We start from the raw sequence: 16,049 nt of genomic DNA on the forward strand, positions 1-16,049 counted from the left end.
GTATCAGCGAGCGACCTTTGGCGGATTCCCCTTGTAAGACAGACGGATCTGTGAAGAGGGGAAGAGGATTGGGTTTTCATGGCCCGTCGACTGCGACGTCACTAGGGACGAAGGTGAAGCTCACGCTCGGATCAGGGAAGAATCGCTAACAATCGGTCGCATCCTTCGCGAAGAAACCATCCCGACGTTTGTTATAATCAGTTTTGAGAAACTAAAGAAAACAAACATCGGCATGGCAGGAAGTGTGTTGCCACTGCGCCATTTCGCTCCTTGGGGTATTTGAGGTGAACAGCGTAGGTGTCTCACCCTGTATAAGAAATTTATGTGAAAATTTGTTGGGTATTCTCAGCATAAATTCTGTTACGTTCTAGTGACATTTGGTACTCTCCCCATTCAGTAGTATGCGTCTTTTGCGCCTCTCCTTAGATATGAAACAACTCTCTCAGCGCTTACAGTGATTTGTTAATATTGCTATCCGTTTTCGGGCGGATTGTAGGCAACAACCAGCAGTCTGGGCAGCAAAGTAGAACAGCTCTGAGAAATATTGTCTGTTGCTTTGAATTAGTCGAGCTGACGTCGATTTTGTTTCCTGTAGTGTTATTTCCTCCCCCTCCTCCACACGAACGATCAGTGCAAGGCTGTCAGCTGTTACATTCCTGCGAATGACCGGCTTCCCTTCGGGCAGAGTTCATTCGTTATCAATTCCCGACAGGGAAAGTAGATAGTGTTTGTTTGACGACTGTTAGCCGCTTATTTTCTCTGCCTTTGCAGAAGTCAGCCCTGTCTCTGAGACTGGGAATTTACTTCATCTATTCTACGCTGCTTCTTCCGAAGTACAAGTATTACTTAAAACATTCTTGTATTTATGGCTGAAGATCTGAGCTGATGCTCCCGCTATACTTTTCTCGAATTTCGTTATCGGGCCTATGACAGGAGTCGAACCTAATGTGTGCAAGGTGACATGCGCCAAACCAAGCCACGGCTAATATTTGCACACACCTGCTAGCGTTGTTGCCTGTGATGGACTTTGTGTCAATCCTTAAATGAGTTCTGCAGTATACGTAAACAGTTTAGATACCGAAACGCGTAGAAGTCATTTTACAATGTTTACAAGAAAAGTGCATGTTCGCTTCTTCGGTACACTGGCAGGCTGGGTAACACAGTGTTAAGGAAGAGCGTGTGGGAGTAGTTCCGTAAAGAGTACCTAAGATAAGGGAGCTCATTAGATTTTTGAAACAGTTTTATTGAAATGGAAGCGATAAGCAACACAGAGAGGGCATTAGGTACTAAGGCATTTCCGCGTGTTCTGGAGAACTGTGTGTAAATTTCATTATCCTAAACGGTGCTATTATATCTTTTCAGCAACGTCACTGTCAACACGGAGTTAAAACGTAACAAAAACTGAAAACAGGCCGGTCCCTTCTCTCCCCCAACACGTTTGTATGAGTCCTGATAATATCGTCGTTAAATATTTACGGTGTCGTAAATATTCGAGCTGGGTGCTTCATTCCAACAATCGAACAGTGAATACATCCCACGCACTGCAGATTGCATTAGCGATTTCCTAGTGTTTCGTTCATGTTACAGACACGGAAAAAAAATTAGTGACTCCCTATAGAAACCACTCTAATACCGTGCAACACCGCCTCTAGCTTGAAGTTCGTCCATCAAGAGACTCCACAATTTTCTTCAGGTATGCTCCATCCAACTGAAGCCGCCCATTGAATGGTTCAAATGGCTCTCAGCACTACGGGACTTAACATCTGAGGTTATCAGTCTCTTAGAGTTAGAACTACTTAAACCTGACTAACCTAAGGACATCATACATATCCATGCCGGAGACAGGATTCGAACCTGCGACCGTAGCAGCAGCGTGGTTCCAGACTGAAGCGCCTAGAACCTCTCGGCCACAACGGCCGGCTGAAGCCGCCCATTGATGGCTGGATCCTGTAGAGTTGTCAAATTGCGTAATGTTGATTGCTACGTTCTTCAGATTATCCCAGATATTTTTTACGGGGTTATATCTGGTGATTTAGCGTACCAGTGGAGGTGCAATGGGATGATTGAGTATTTTTCAAACTAGGAACGCACGCAAGCAGCACCATAAACGCCGTTTTCCTCATCTTAGAAGACATACTCGCCAACGGCCTTGCCGCAGTGGTACCAACGGTTCTCGTCAGATCGACGAAGTTAAGCGCTGTCGGGTTGGGCTACATCTTGGATGGGTGACCATCAGGTCTGCCGAGCGCTGTTGACAAGTGGGGTGCACTCAGCCCTTGTGAGGCAAACTCAGGAGCTATTTGACTGAGAAGTAGCCCTTCCAGTCTCGTAAACTGACATATGGGTGGGTGAGCGGCGTGCTGACCACATGCCCCTCCATATCCGCATCCAGTGTCGCCTGTGGACTGAGGATGACATGGCGGCTGTTCGGCACCGGTGGGCCTTCATGGCCAGTTCGGGCGGAGTTAGTTAGTTAGTTAGTAGACATACTCACCTGAAGATATAAGAGAAAGTTGGGTCACCGAGAATGTTGAAGTAAACATCCTGGTTCATGTTGACGGTAATCTGAATGAGAGGGCCCAACCATGGACAAAAAACGCCCTCAAACATCACAAAACCGTGTTCAACCTGAATTACACCCTACGCACACTGTGAATTAAGCGCCTCATGGGGTCGTCGACGCCGGTCGGTGTGGCCGAGCGGTTCTAGGCGCTACAGTCTGGAACCGCGCGACCGCTACGGTCCCCGGTTCGAATCCTGCATCGGGCATGGATGTTTGTGGTGTCCTTAGGTTAGTTAAGTTTAAGTAGTTCTAAGTTCTAGGGACTGATGACTTCAGAAGTTAGGTCCCATAGTGCTCAGAGCCATTTGGACCATTTTTGAGTCGTCGACGGCAGTTTTACGTCCTATAAAGCTCTTCAAAGCGACCAGTGCTCCTTTTTAGTCAGACGTTTAATTTTGTGTCCGGTGTGCTAATGTCTTGTTTTATACTGACTCAGCGAAATCTCAATACAAGGTACGCATGTTCAAAAATTTTGCATTAAAAATTTTACTTCTTCTATTCTCCGCTGTTTCTTCCGAAGTACAAGTATTACTTAAAATATTCTTGTATTTGTGGCTGAAGATCTGAGCTGATGCTCCCGCTATACTTCTCCCGAATGTCGTTATAGGGCCTATGCGAGGAGTCGAACCTTACGTTCGCAAGGTGACGTGCGCCAAAGGAAGTGAGCGTGTCAGCCAGTTTCAGATATTCTGGTACTGCGTCATTTAGAGATACATAAGGTATCAAGTACAAGACGTATTTTACACCCATTCTGACATATGCTTCGCAGACCTGGGCAATGACAAGTAGAGTGGACAAGAGACTCCAAGCCAGTGAAATGAAATTCCTAAGAGGTGTGTTAGGGAAAACGAAGACAGACAGAGTGAGAGATGAAAATGTTAGGAACGAAACTGGAATAAAAAGGTTGACTGAGAGAACCGAGAAAAATAAGTCAGAATGATTTGGAAATGTAATGAGAATGAAGGTGGAAGAATATCAAATCGGATGCTGGAGATAAAGTGTGAGGGCAGGAGAGAAACCTAGAGCATGATAGATTGACTCAATAAAGAACAGTTTAAGAAGAAGGAATCTAGACTGAAAAAAGAAGTTATAGAAGAAGAATGGTGGAAAGGCAGGCGAAAGGGAAGAAATACCACAGATGTCTCAACCCGCCCTGATGCTGGATAACGGGGAAAGGAAGACGACCACCAGAATATCAATTAAATTAACTTAATATAAAGAGTACTAAGTAAGTTCAACACATTGATGGTAAAGTTATTAAAACACGAAGCATGAAGGTGCTATTACAACAAGATCTGTTACATACATTCAGAACCATAAATAAATTCCACCGCTCAATAACGTAGATTCCGAAATTCCGAAACGATTATGCGGCGCTTTCAATTGAAACGTGACAATATGATTTCACTGTACTCATGGAAGAATCGTATAATTCGGATTGATTATCTGGTACGTGCGTTACAAGACACGGTTGAACTTGTCTGGACTTCACATCTGCTCGTCATTTCACCATAGCGATACATCTATCACATTTTTTTTCGTATCACCGCCTTAAATCGTGAGTTCCAGTGGCATAAATTAAATAAACTATTTAAATTGAGTATAATGACGAATAAAAACAAAAGATTCTTAAAATACTTTTAATTTTTTCGTTGAAGGCGGATATCACGCCCAAAATCTCAGCTGTCGTGTAGACAACATAGCCTAGATTGTTTATATTTTTACTTGACAGTTGATGTGCAGATATTACTTTGGCTTCAAATGGCTCTGAGCACCATGGGACCTAACAGCTGTGGTCATCAGTCCCCTAGAACTTAGAACTACTTAAACGTAACTAACCTAAGGACATCACACACATCCATGCCCGAGGCAGGATTCGAACCTGCGACCGTAGCAGTCGCGCGGTTCCGGACTGCGCGTCTAGAACCGCGAGACCACCGCGGCCGGCTATTACCTTGGCAATATTGTTGATGAATTTATGATGTCAAATTTGTTGTACCTGTTGTACGTCTCGTTACATACTCTGAAAACAACAGTGTGGTGCCTGATGATGCGATTACTTGTCTTATTCCATTCGTATACGGAGAGAGGGAAAACCAACTGTCAGTACGCTTCAGTCTCTCACGATCTCTGAGCGAGATAGATGATGACGGTGGTAGGATTTCTCGCAGTCTTGTGGGAACATCGGTTCACTACATTTTCCTGATGTCCTCCTACGTAGCTGAGTGGCCGGCGCAGCTGACTGCCATGCGAGGCACACATGTTCGATTCTCGGTAAGGCCAGGAATTTTCCCTTAGTCAGAAGAGTGATATGGGTTGCACTCAGCCTCCTGAGGACAACTGAGAAGCTACTCGACCGAGTTGTAGCGGTTCCAAGGTCAAGAAACACGACAACGACCGGGACAGTGGTGTGCTGACCACATGCCCTTCCATCACGCATCCAGTGGCGCCATTAGCGGAGGATGACACGGCGGTCGGTCGTGCCCGATTACCCCTTCTAGGGCCGGAACACGTAACTGTGCTATTACTTACATTTACCCAACAGAGCTTCGTGAAGCGACGTCGCCCTTCTTTCAACGATTTCGGTTTAAGTTCCCTAAATATCTCTTTCACACTTCCGTGACGTGTTGCGACACCTACGTGGTATTTCTGATTTCGTTCAATGTCTGCTGTCTTGCCTACTTAATAAAGACTCCAAACACCGGAGTAGTGTTGTATACTAGCACCTTGTGTGATTTCCTTTGCAGACACACTGCAGTTTCCTTTAACATTAGGAACAAATCTACGTTCTCCATTTGTAATACTCTTAAATCTGTAATACTCTTCCCCTAGAACTTAGAACTACTTAAACATAACTAACCTAAGGACATCACACACATCCATGCCCGAGGCAGGATTCGAACCTGCGACCGTAGCAGTCGCGCGGTTCCAGACTGTAGCACCTAGAACCGCTCGTCCACCCAGGCCGGCCCTCATTTTATTCAAAGGACGTCCTATTGGAGGTTATGCATTACTTAATTGCAATTATTAAATCTGCAGTCGTATTTTACATACCACATTAAGGTCAAAATTTCTTGTTTTACAACCTACTACGATCGTAAATTTTACTAGGGCTTAGTAATCTAGGGTTACATGCTTAAACAATGTGACCAGCACCAGGAGTTGACCACTAACTTTTTAATAGGATATTACCGGGTTATTTCTCCCTGATACGGGTATTAATATTCTATTTATCCAAATCTAAAGAGAGCTGACATTCATTACACCAAGGGGAAAACTTTCTTCAGTCTAGTGGTGCTGGTTACGCTATTCGATGATGAAGTTAGCATGAAGATGTCGTTATTAAAAGGTCTGTTACTTACATTCACAACCATCGCTCATTAAACGCAGATTCCGAAATTCCTATATGAGTGTGCTCCCTGCCGCCGTTGGATAAGCAGCTGCAGCAGCAAGTCGTATACTCCTAGCTCACTCATTTGTTACATAGTTTAATTCTCAATTTCTATGCGTGTTTTTGGTACTTGCGTTGTTTAATTCATAAATTTCGGGCGTATTATAGTATTTGAAAGTTGTAGCATCGCGTTTTAGTACCTGAATAGTGTAAAATCGCGTAGTCTCCTTCCGCCGCCGAGCAGTGTGTCAGCAGTGCGCAAGTAGCAGCATTACTGCATTTACTAGGCAATCTTGTATTTTAATAACCGTTTAAATTTTGTGTCGATTTGTTTGCGCTCTCTGTAGATTAGTTCAGACGTTCTTTGCACAACAGTTTTTAGCATGGATAGGGACTGCAACTGCTGTGTTCGGATGCAGGCTGAGTTGGCATCCCTTCGCTCCCAGCTTCAGGCAGTGTTGGCTTCGGTCACACAGCTTGAGGCTGTTGCCAATGGGCATCACTGTGGGGGTCCGGATGTGGGTTTGTCGGGGGCGGCCAGCTCGTCCCACGCATCCCCCGATCGGACTACGACTGTGGTTGCCCGGGATACTGCCCGCATTGAGGCTGATCCCTCACCTGTGGTAGAGTGGGAGGTCGTCTCAAGGTGTGGAAGGGGGCGAAAGACATGCCAGAGGGCTGAACTGAAGGCCTCTCCAGTTGGTCTGACGAACCGGTTTCAGGCTCTGCCTCAACGGGTGCGGGGCAAAATCAGGACATGCGGGGACCAAGCAGCAATCGGTATTGTAATTGTAAACTGTCGAAGCTGCGTTGGTAAAGTACTGGAACTTCAAGCACTGATAGAAAGCACCGAAGCTGAAATCGTTATAGGTACAGAAAGCTGGCTGAAGCCAGAGATAAATTCTGCCGAAATTTTTACAAAGGTACAGACGGTGTTTAGAAAGGATAGATTGCATGCAACCGGTGGTGGAGTGTTCGTCGCTGTTAGTAGTAGTTTATCCTGTAGTGAAGTAGAAGTGGATAGTTCCTGTGAATTATTATGGGTGGAGGTTACACTCAACAACCGAGCTAGGTTAATAATTGGCTCCTTTTACCGACTCCCGACTCAGCAGCATTAGTGGCAGAACAACTGAGAGAAAATTTGGAATACATTTCACATAAATTTTCTCAGCATGTTATAGTCTTAGGTGGAGATTTCAATTTACCAGATATAGACTGGGACACTCAGATGTTTAGGAAGGGGGTAGGGACAGAGCATCGAGTGACATTATACTGAGTGCACTATCCGAAAATTACCTCGAGCAATTAAACAGAGAACCGACTCGTGGGAATAACATCTTGGACCTACTGATAACAAACAGACCCGAACTTTTCGACTCTGTATGTGCAGAATAGGGAATCAGTGATCATAAGGCCGTTGCAGCATCCCTGAATATGGAAGTTAATAGGAATATAAAAAAAGGGAGGAAGGTTTATCTGTTTAGCAAGAGTAATAGAAGGCAGATTTCAGACTACCTAACAGATAAAAACGAAAATTTCTGTTCCGACACTGACAATGTTGAGTGTTTATGGAAAAAGTTCAAGGCAATCGTAAAATGCGTTTTAGACAGGTACGTGCCGAGTAAAACTGTGAGGGACGGGAAAACCCACCGTGGTACAACAACAAAGTTAGGAAACTACTGCGAAAGCGAAGAGAGCTTCACTCCAAGTTTAAACGCAGCCAAAACCTCTCAGATAAACAGAAGCTAAACGATGTCAAAGTTAGCGTAAGGAGGGCTATGCGTGAAGCGTTCAGTGAATTCGAAAGTAAAATTCTATGTACCGACTTGACAGAAAATCCTAGGAAGTTCTGGTCTTACGTTAAATCAGTAAGTGGCTCGAAACAGCATATCCAGACACTTCGGGATGATGATGGCATTGAAACAGAGGATGACACGCGTAAAGCTGAAATACTAAACACCTTTTTCCAAAGCTGTTTCACAGAGGAAGACCGCACTGCAGTTCCTTCTCTAAATCTTCGCACAAACGAAAAAATGGCTGACATCGAAATAAGTGTCCAAGGAATAGAAAAGCAACTGGAATCACTCAACAGAGGAAAGTCCACTGGACCTGACGGGATACCAATTCGATTCTACACAGAGTATGCGAAAGAACTTGCCCCCCTTCTAACAGCTCTGTACCGCAAGTCTCTAGAGGAACGGAAGGTTCCAAATGATTGGAAAAGAACACAGGTAGTCCCAATCTTCAAGAAGGGTTGTCGAGCAGATGTGCAAAACTATAGATCTATATCTCTGACGTCGATCTGTTGTAGAATTTTAGAACATGTTTTTTGCTCGCGTATCATGTCGTTTTTGGAAACCCAGAATCTACTCTGTAGGAATCAACATGGATTCTGGAAACAGTGATCGTGTGAGACCCAACTCGCTTTATTTGTTCATGAGTCACAGAAAATATTAGATACAGGCTCCCAGGTAGATGCTATTTTCCTTGACTTCCGGAAGGCATTCGATACAGTACCGCACTGTCGCCTGATAAACAAAGTAAGAGCCTACGGAATATCAGACCAGCTGTGTGGCTGGATTGAAGAGCTTTTAGCAAACAGAACACAGCATGTTGTTATCAATGGAGAGACGTCTACAGACGTTAAAGTAACCTCTGGCGTGCCACAGGGGAGTGTTATGGGACCGTTGCTTTTCACAGTATATATAAATGACGTAGTAGATAGTGTCGGAAGTTCCATGCGGCTTTTCGCGGATGATGCTGTAGTATACAGAGAAGTTGCAGCATTAGAAAATTGTAGCGAAATGCAGGAAGATCTGCAGCGGACAGGCACTTGGTGCAGGGAGTGGCAACTGACCCTTAACATAGACAAATGTAATGTATTGCGAATACATAGAAAGAAGGATCATTTATTGTATGATTATACGATAGCGGAACAAACACTGGGAGTATGCGTGCGGAACGATTTGAAGTGGAATGATCATATAAAATTAATTGTTGGTAAGGCGGGTACCAGGTTGAGATTCATTGGGAGAGTCCTTAGAAAATGTAGTCCATCAACAAAGGAGGTGGCTTACAAAACACTCGTTCGACCTATACTTGAGTATTGCTCATCAGTGTGGGATCCGTACCAGATCGGGTTGACGGAGGAGATAGAGAAGATCCAAAGAAGAGCGGCGCGTTTCGTCACAGGGTTATTTGGTAACCGTGATAGCGTTACGGAGATGTTTAACAAACTCAAGTGGCAGACTCTGCAAGAGAGGCGCTCTGCATCGCGGTGTAGCTTGCTCGCCAGGTTTCGAGAGGGTGCGTTTCTGGATGAGGTATCGAATATATTGCTTCCCCCTACTTATACCTCCCGAGGAGATCACGAATGTAAAATTAGAGAGATTAGAGCGCGCACGGAGGCTTTCAGACAGTCGTTCTTCCCGCGAACCATACGCGACTGGAACAGGAAAGGGAGGTAATGACAGTGGCACGTAAAGTGCCCTCCGCCACACACCGTTGGGTGGCTTGCGGAGTATAAATGTAGATGTAGATGTTATGCCGTGTTACCCACTGCAGATGGCGTCATCGGATACGGCATGGAAGGGCATGCGGTTACCACACCGCTCTCCCGTTTGCTGTCAGGTTTCTTGACCTTCCCCTACTGATCGGTCTAGTAGTTCCTCAGTTGGCCTCACGAGGGTGAGTGTACGCCGTACCAGTTCCACCTGCAAGGAGAAATCGCTGACATCACCGGGAACCGAACCCGGATCCCCCACATGGCAGCCAGTTGCGCTGATCACTCAGCTACGGACACGGCTCATGCGGTGTAAACACTGCGGGAATCTCGTCTCACGAGCAATCTTTTAGTGGATGTGGCATGCATCTTGCTTGGACCTATAATCAAGTGTGAATCGTATACCTTATTCTTGTGGCTGACTTTGATGAGTGCTTCATGAGTACCGTATTGTGTTTCTGTTGCTGTTCTTCTCGAATAAAACGGAGCGGTCGTCGAGCTTAACGTTCCTGTCGAACGAACAGATTGCAGTCAACGGTGCTAGATGCGAGTCTAGTGTCGTAATCACTGTGTATGAGATATGCAGGTCAAAGAAAGAGGTTATTTATTCGCCTCTGTATGAAGAGTATTAGGAAAGATGCTAACTGAAACGGCACTGAGAAACGTTAGATTTCACTAGTTTTGTGGGTGGGAACAAATATGATGGAAACGGGGACACTCGCCAGGGTTTCACTGGCTACAGTCAAGGAAGTCTACCAGATTTGGACGAATGACTGTGAAAGTCCACTCCTATTTCTATAAAATGGATTTCGATGGTTACCTGCTCGATAAAAATAAAAAAAGCATGAATTTTCCCATATCTTTTCAACATTCCGTCCAAATTGACGTACTTCCCCCCCATCCCCCCTCCTCAAATTATACAAGCATCAGCCCTATCAAAAGAAAAAAAAAAAAATGGTTCAAATGGCTCTGAGCACTATGGGACTTAACATCTGTGGTCATCAGTCCCCTAGAACTTAGATCTACTTAAACCTAACTAACCTAAGGACATCAGACACATCCATGCCCGAGGCAGGATTCGAACCTGCGACCGTAGCGGTCACGAGGTTCCAGACTGAAGCGCCTAGAACAGCACGGCCACACCGGCCGGCCTCAGCCCTATCGAACACATCCAAAATACCGTAGGGTGACCACCTCAGATCTCAGATATCATCTGTTCATCAATTACAAATCCTGCCTTGTAATTAGTCCAGATAACAAGCTACATTTTTAAATTTCTGTTTACGCCTTTTTAGAGTTTCAGTAGTAATTCTTAGCCATCATGTGAGAGTTAACACCCGCAATCTTCGCCAGCACAACGCTGTGCAAGACATTAGGCCGTATGGCGTTTTCAGATGATGGGCTATAAGACTGTAGCCAATATAAGGTCCAGAAACTCTCGCTCCTCGTGGCGAACAATCTTCCTACGAGCGCTAGAAAACGAGTAAACGATACGTACACTAATAAATGTTCAGAGTGGAAGTACTTTCCACAGGAAGGTAATTGGAATGCCCGCTGGGTGACGTCACATCACTTCCTAGTGTTTGATTGTGAATAAATTGCTTGTAATACACCAGCTGCCAAATTACAGAATAATGTATACGGCCGAAGCAACGCAACGATCGAAGAGGGTAGAGCCATTTTGAGTGGCTTGTGATGACAGATACGGTTCATCAGAGTCGTTTTGAAGCGTCGGTTTACGGCGGTCGCTCCTAGTAGTCTTCCTGGCTGAAATTTATAACGCACGGTATTATGGTGACGCTTGAACCAAGGTTAGCCAGTTCGTATAATGGTGGTGAAGGAAATTTTTAATACCATTATTTGGGCGGCAAGGGGAAGAAAGTTAGAAGCCTGAAGTTACTTGATACCAGACGTTGAGTCAGTGTTTCACGCTATCTCCTAAAGTTCACTGCAGTGTATAGCTGCTCATTGGACTACAACGATTCACGTTTAGGTTTTTTACTGTTTCCTTAACACGTGTAAGAAAAATAATGGGATCGTTCCTACCCCCAATCAGAGCTTCAGCTCCATATCTGGTGACCTCGTTGTTGGCGCGACTTTAAATCCTAAACTTCCTTCCTTCCTTCCTAAATCACAATGGCCAGATGGGAATTAAGTATTAGATCATTCAGAATTTGAGAATAGTCCTGCAGCATCTCTCTCTCTTTGCTCAGCAGTGTTAGTCGCAAAGCATCGTAAGCCACTGTTCAGTGAATTCAGTGGCTTAAAAAGGGTAACTGGCGCCCAGAAGAAACTTCGCTTTGCGTCACCCCTTATCCTACCGAAACTATTCACTCTTTGTTTAATATTCCCCTCCTGGCTGTTTACCCTGTTTTATTCATTTACTGAGATCAAGACGGTTTTACAATGATGTAAGACCTATACATTTCAATATTTCTTTCTTGTGCAGTGCGTTTCAAAACATGTGAAAGACACTGTTCTAGGTCGCACTGTTTGCAAAAGTAAAGCATTATTTCTTCAGATTTTCATTATGTACCAACATAAAATAATAACAGACAAATCAGCAGTCTATCTATCTATATCCGAATCCCGCTCCAGCTACTGCCGGGTCTGGGTGCTGACGAGTCCTCTCCATTTGGCTCGGTCCTCCCACCACTTTTCTTCCTCGTCTTGCTGCCAGGTCACACCTCTCCTTTCTACAGATATTCTCACTCCCATTTTCCACCGTGTTCTTGGGCGCCCTCTAGGTCTTTTCCCATCCATCTTTAGTTCTTCTATAATTTTGGGGAGTCTCTGCCCTTGCATCCTTTTAACATGCCCATACCATCTTAATCTCTTTTTTTCAATTTCTTCTCTCATACTTTCTTGTTTGAGGTCCTTTCTAATCTCTACATTCCTTAGTCTGTCCATTCTTGTTTTTCCATTAACTGCTCTGAGAAATTTCATTTCCCCTGCTTGCAGTCTGCTCCAGTCCCTTTCTGTCATTGTCCATGTTTCTCCACCATAGGTGACAATAGGGAAGTAATAATTCTTATACATAAAGAGTTTTGCTTTTTCTGAAACTTCCATATTCCAAATCAGGTGTTTTATTGTTTATTGCCTCCCTTCTGTAACCTCCTATTAGTTTAGTTAGTTATTCTTCCATCCCTAGATATTTCACTCCCTAAATAAGTGACACTTTCTACCACTTTGAGGGGTTCGCCATTCAAGGTAATATTTCCGTTGATCCCTTTCCCTCTTCCAAATACCATTACTTCACTCTTATCTTTATTTATTTTTAATCCATACATTTTCATTATTTCCTTCCACGCATCAAGCTGTAACTGTACATCTACCTCTTTATCACCCCATATTACCTTATCATCTGCAATAATCATCTTGTTGTCTTTTTCTTTTACTATATCTTTAACTGCCCTGTTCATTTCCTCCATCACAACATTAAAAAGTGCAGGAGATAGAATACTTCCTTGCTTAAGTCCTTGTCTTATTTCGAAGCATTCAGAGTTCCCCCATGGTGTTCTAATTCTACAATTGTGTCCTCTGTACATTGTCTTTATTGCATTAATGTAACCATCTTCTATATCTATCTTCTTCATTTTTTCCCAGAGTCTTTCCCAGTTAACTGAGTCATATGCCTTTTCTATGTCTATAAAAACCATTATCACCCTTTTGTTATACTCCCAACTTTACAGTATATACGCAAAATTCGCTGAGATGACAAAAGTCGTGCGATAGCCACATGCACTTATACAGATGGGGTTGGTATTACGTACACATGGTGTAAAAGGGCAAGTTACTGTCGGAGCTGCCATTTGTACTCAGGTGATTCATCTGAGAAGGCTTCCCACGTGACCGTGGCCGCCGACGGGAATTAACAGACTTTGAACGCGAAATGGTAGTTGGAGCTGGACATATGGGACATTCCATTTAGAAAATCGTTAGCGAATTCAATATCCGAAGATCCACAGCGTCAAATGTGTGTCAAAAATACCAGATTTCAGGCATCTCACCACAGACAACGCACTGGCCGACGACCAACACCTAACGATCGAGAGCAGCGGTATTTGCGTAGAGTAGTCAGTGATAGCAGAAAAGCAACACTGCGTGAAATAACAGCAGAAATCAATGTAGCACGTACGAAGGACGTAACCGTTAGGACAGAGCGGCGAAATTTGGGGTTAATGGGTTATGGCAACAGGCGACCGATGCGAGTTCCTTTGCTGACAGCAAGACAGCGCCTTCATCTCCTCTTCTGGGCTTTAATTATATCGGCTGGCCCCTAGACGACTACAAATCCGTGTCCTAGTCACCTGAGTTCCGATTTCAGTTGGTGAGAGTTGATGGAAGGGGTTGAGTGCGGCGCAAATCCACGAAGCCATAGACACAAGACCCAGTGGAGTTGGCTGTGTGTACATGGAATAGACTGGGCCCCCTGGTCAAACTGAACTGACCATTTGCTGGAAACGGTTATTTTCGGCTACTTGGAGACAATTTGCAGTCATTCATGGACTTCAGGTTCCCAAACAACGACGTAACTTTTATGGATGCTAATGGACCATGTCACCGGGCCACAATTGTTCGCGATTGGCTTGAAGAACATTTTGGACTGTTCGAGCAAATGATTTGGCCACCCAGATCGCCCGACATGAACCCCATCGAACATTTATGGGACATAATCGAGACGTCAGTTCGTGCACAAAATACTATACCCCCAACATTTTCGCAATTATGGACGGCTATAGAGGCAGCATGTGTCAATATTTGTGTAGGGGGCTTCCAACAACTTGTTGAGTCCGTGCCACGTCGAGTTGCTGCACTACGCAGGGAAAAAGGAGGTCTAACGTGATATAAGGAGGTATCCCATGACCTTTGTTACCTCAGTGTGTACTACACTACTGGCCATCAAAATTGCTGCAACAATAAGCAATGCAGATGATAAACGGGTATTCATTGGACAAATACATTACATTAGAACTGACATGTGATTACATTTTCACGCGATTTGGGTGTATAGATCCTGAGAAATCAGTACCCAGAACAACCACCGCTGGCCGTAATAACGGCCTTGATACGCCTTGGCATTGAGTCAAACAGAGCTTGGATGGTGTGTACAGCTACAACACGATACCACAGTTCCTCAAGAGTAGTGACGCGTATTGTGACGAGCCAGTTGCTTGGCCACCATTGACTAGACGTTTTAAATTGGTGAGAGATCTGGAGAATGTACTGGCCAGGGCAGTAGTCGAACATTTTCTGTATCCAGAAAGGTCGGTATAGGACCTGCAACATGTGGTCGTGCATTATCCTGCTGAAATGTAGGGTTTCCCAGGGATCGAATGAAGGGTAGAGCCACATGTCGTAACACATCTGAAATGTAACGTCCACTGTTCAAAGTACCGTCAATGCGAACAGGAGGTTACCGAGACGTGTAACCAATGGCACCCCATACCATCACGCAGGGTGATACGCCAGTATGGCGATGACGAATACACGCTTCCAATGTGCGTTTCCCTCGATTACGCCAAACATGGATGCGACCATCATGATGCTGTAAACAGAACCTGAATCCATCCGAAGAAATGACGTTTTGCCATTCGTGCATCCGGGTTCGTCGTTGAGTGCACCATCGCAGGCGCTCCTGTCTGTGATGCAGCATCAAGGGTAACCGCAGCCATGGTCTCCGAGCTGATAATCCATGCTACTGCAAACGTCGTGTAACTGTTCGCGCAGATGGTTGTTGTCTTGTAAACGTCCCCATCTGTTGATTCAGGGGTCGAGATGTGGCTGCATGATCCGTTACAGCCATGCGGATAAGATGCCTGTCATCTCGACTGCTAGTGATACTAGGCCGTTGGGATCCAGCACGGCGTTCCGTATTTCCGTATTTCCCTCTGAACCCACCGATTCCATATTCCGCTAACAGTCATTGGATTTCGACCAACGCAAGCAGCAATGTCGCGATATGATAAACCGCAATCACGACAGGCTACAATCCGACCTTTATCAAAGTCGGAAACGTGATGGTACGCATTTTTCCTCCTTACACGAGGCATCACAACAACGTTTCACCAGGCAACGCCGGTCAACTGCTGTTTGTGTATGAGAAATCGGTTGGAAACTTTCCTCATGCCAGCACGTTGTAGGTGTCGCCACTGGTATCAACCTTGTGTGTATGCTCTGAAAAGCTAATCATTTGCATATCACAGCATCTTCTCCCTGTCGGTTAAATTTTGCATCTGTAGCACGTCATCTTCGTGGTGTAGCAGTTTTAATGGCCAGTAGTGTACTTACTCTACCGTTGCGTTGTTTCGCTTGACGTAACGGAACTGCTCTATCTAGTAGCTGAAAACAATACGCAAGCGTCTCCGTACCGGGGAAAGGTAGGTGTTATGAAACTGTTACTCTACACTGTGTAATCCTCAAGATACATTTTCATACGTCTCCACCCTATATCCTACAATCCTTTCCGTTTTTCTTCTCCTTTTACGTCTGGTTCCTTTTCTTCTAAGCGAAATAGAATGTCGGCGTGTTCTGTTCATTTGCGCGCAGGAAGGATTTGTGCCAGAGACCAAGCTGCAGCTCTGTTCGCTGAG

This window comes from Schistocerca serialis, chromosome 3, assembly GCF_023864345.2.
Source record: "Schistocerca serialis cubense isolate TAMUIC-IGC-003099 chromosome 3, iqSchSeri2.2, whole genome shotgun sequence".
NCBI lineage: Eukaryota > Metazoa > Arthropoda > Insecta > Orthoptera > Acrididae > Schistocerca > Schistocerca serialis.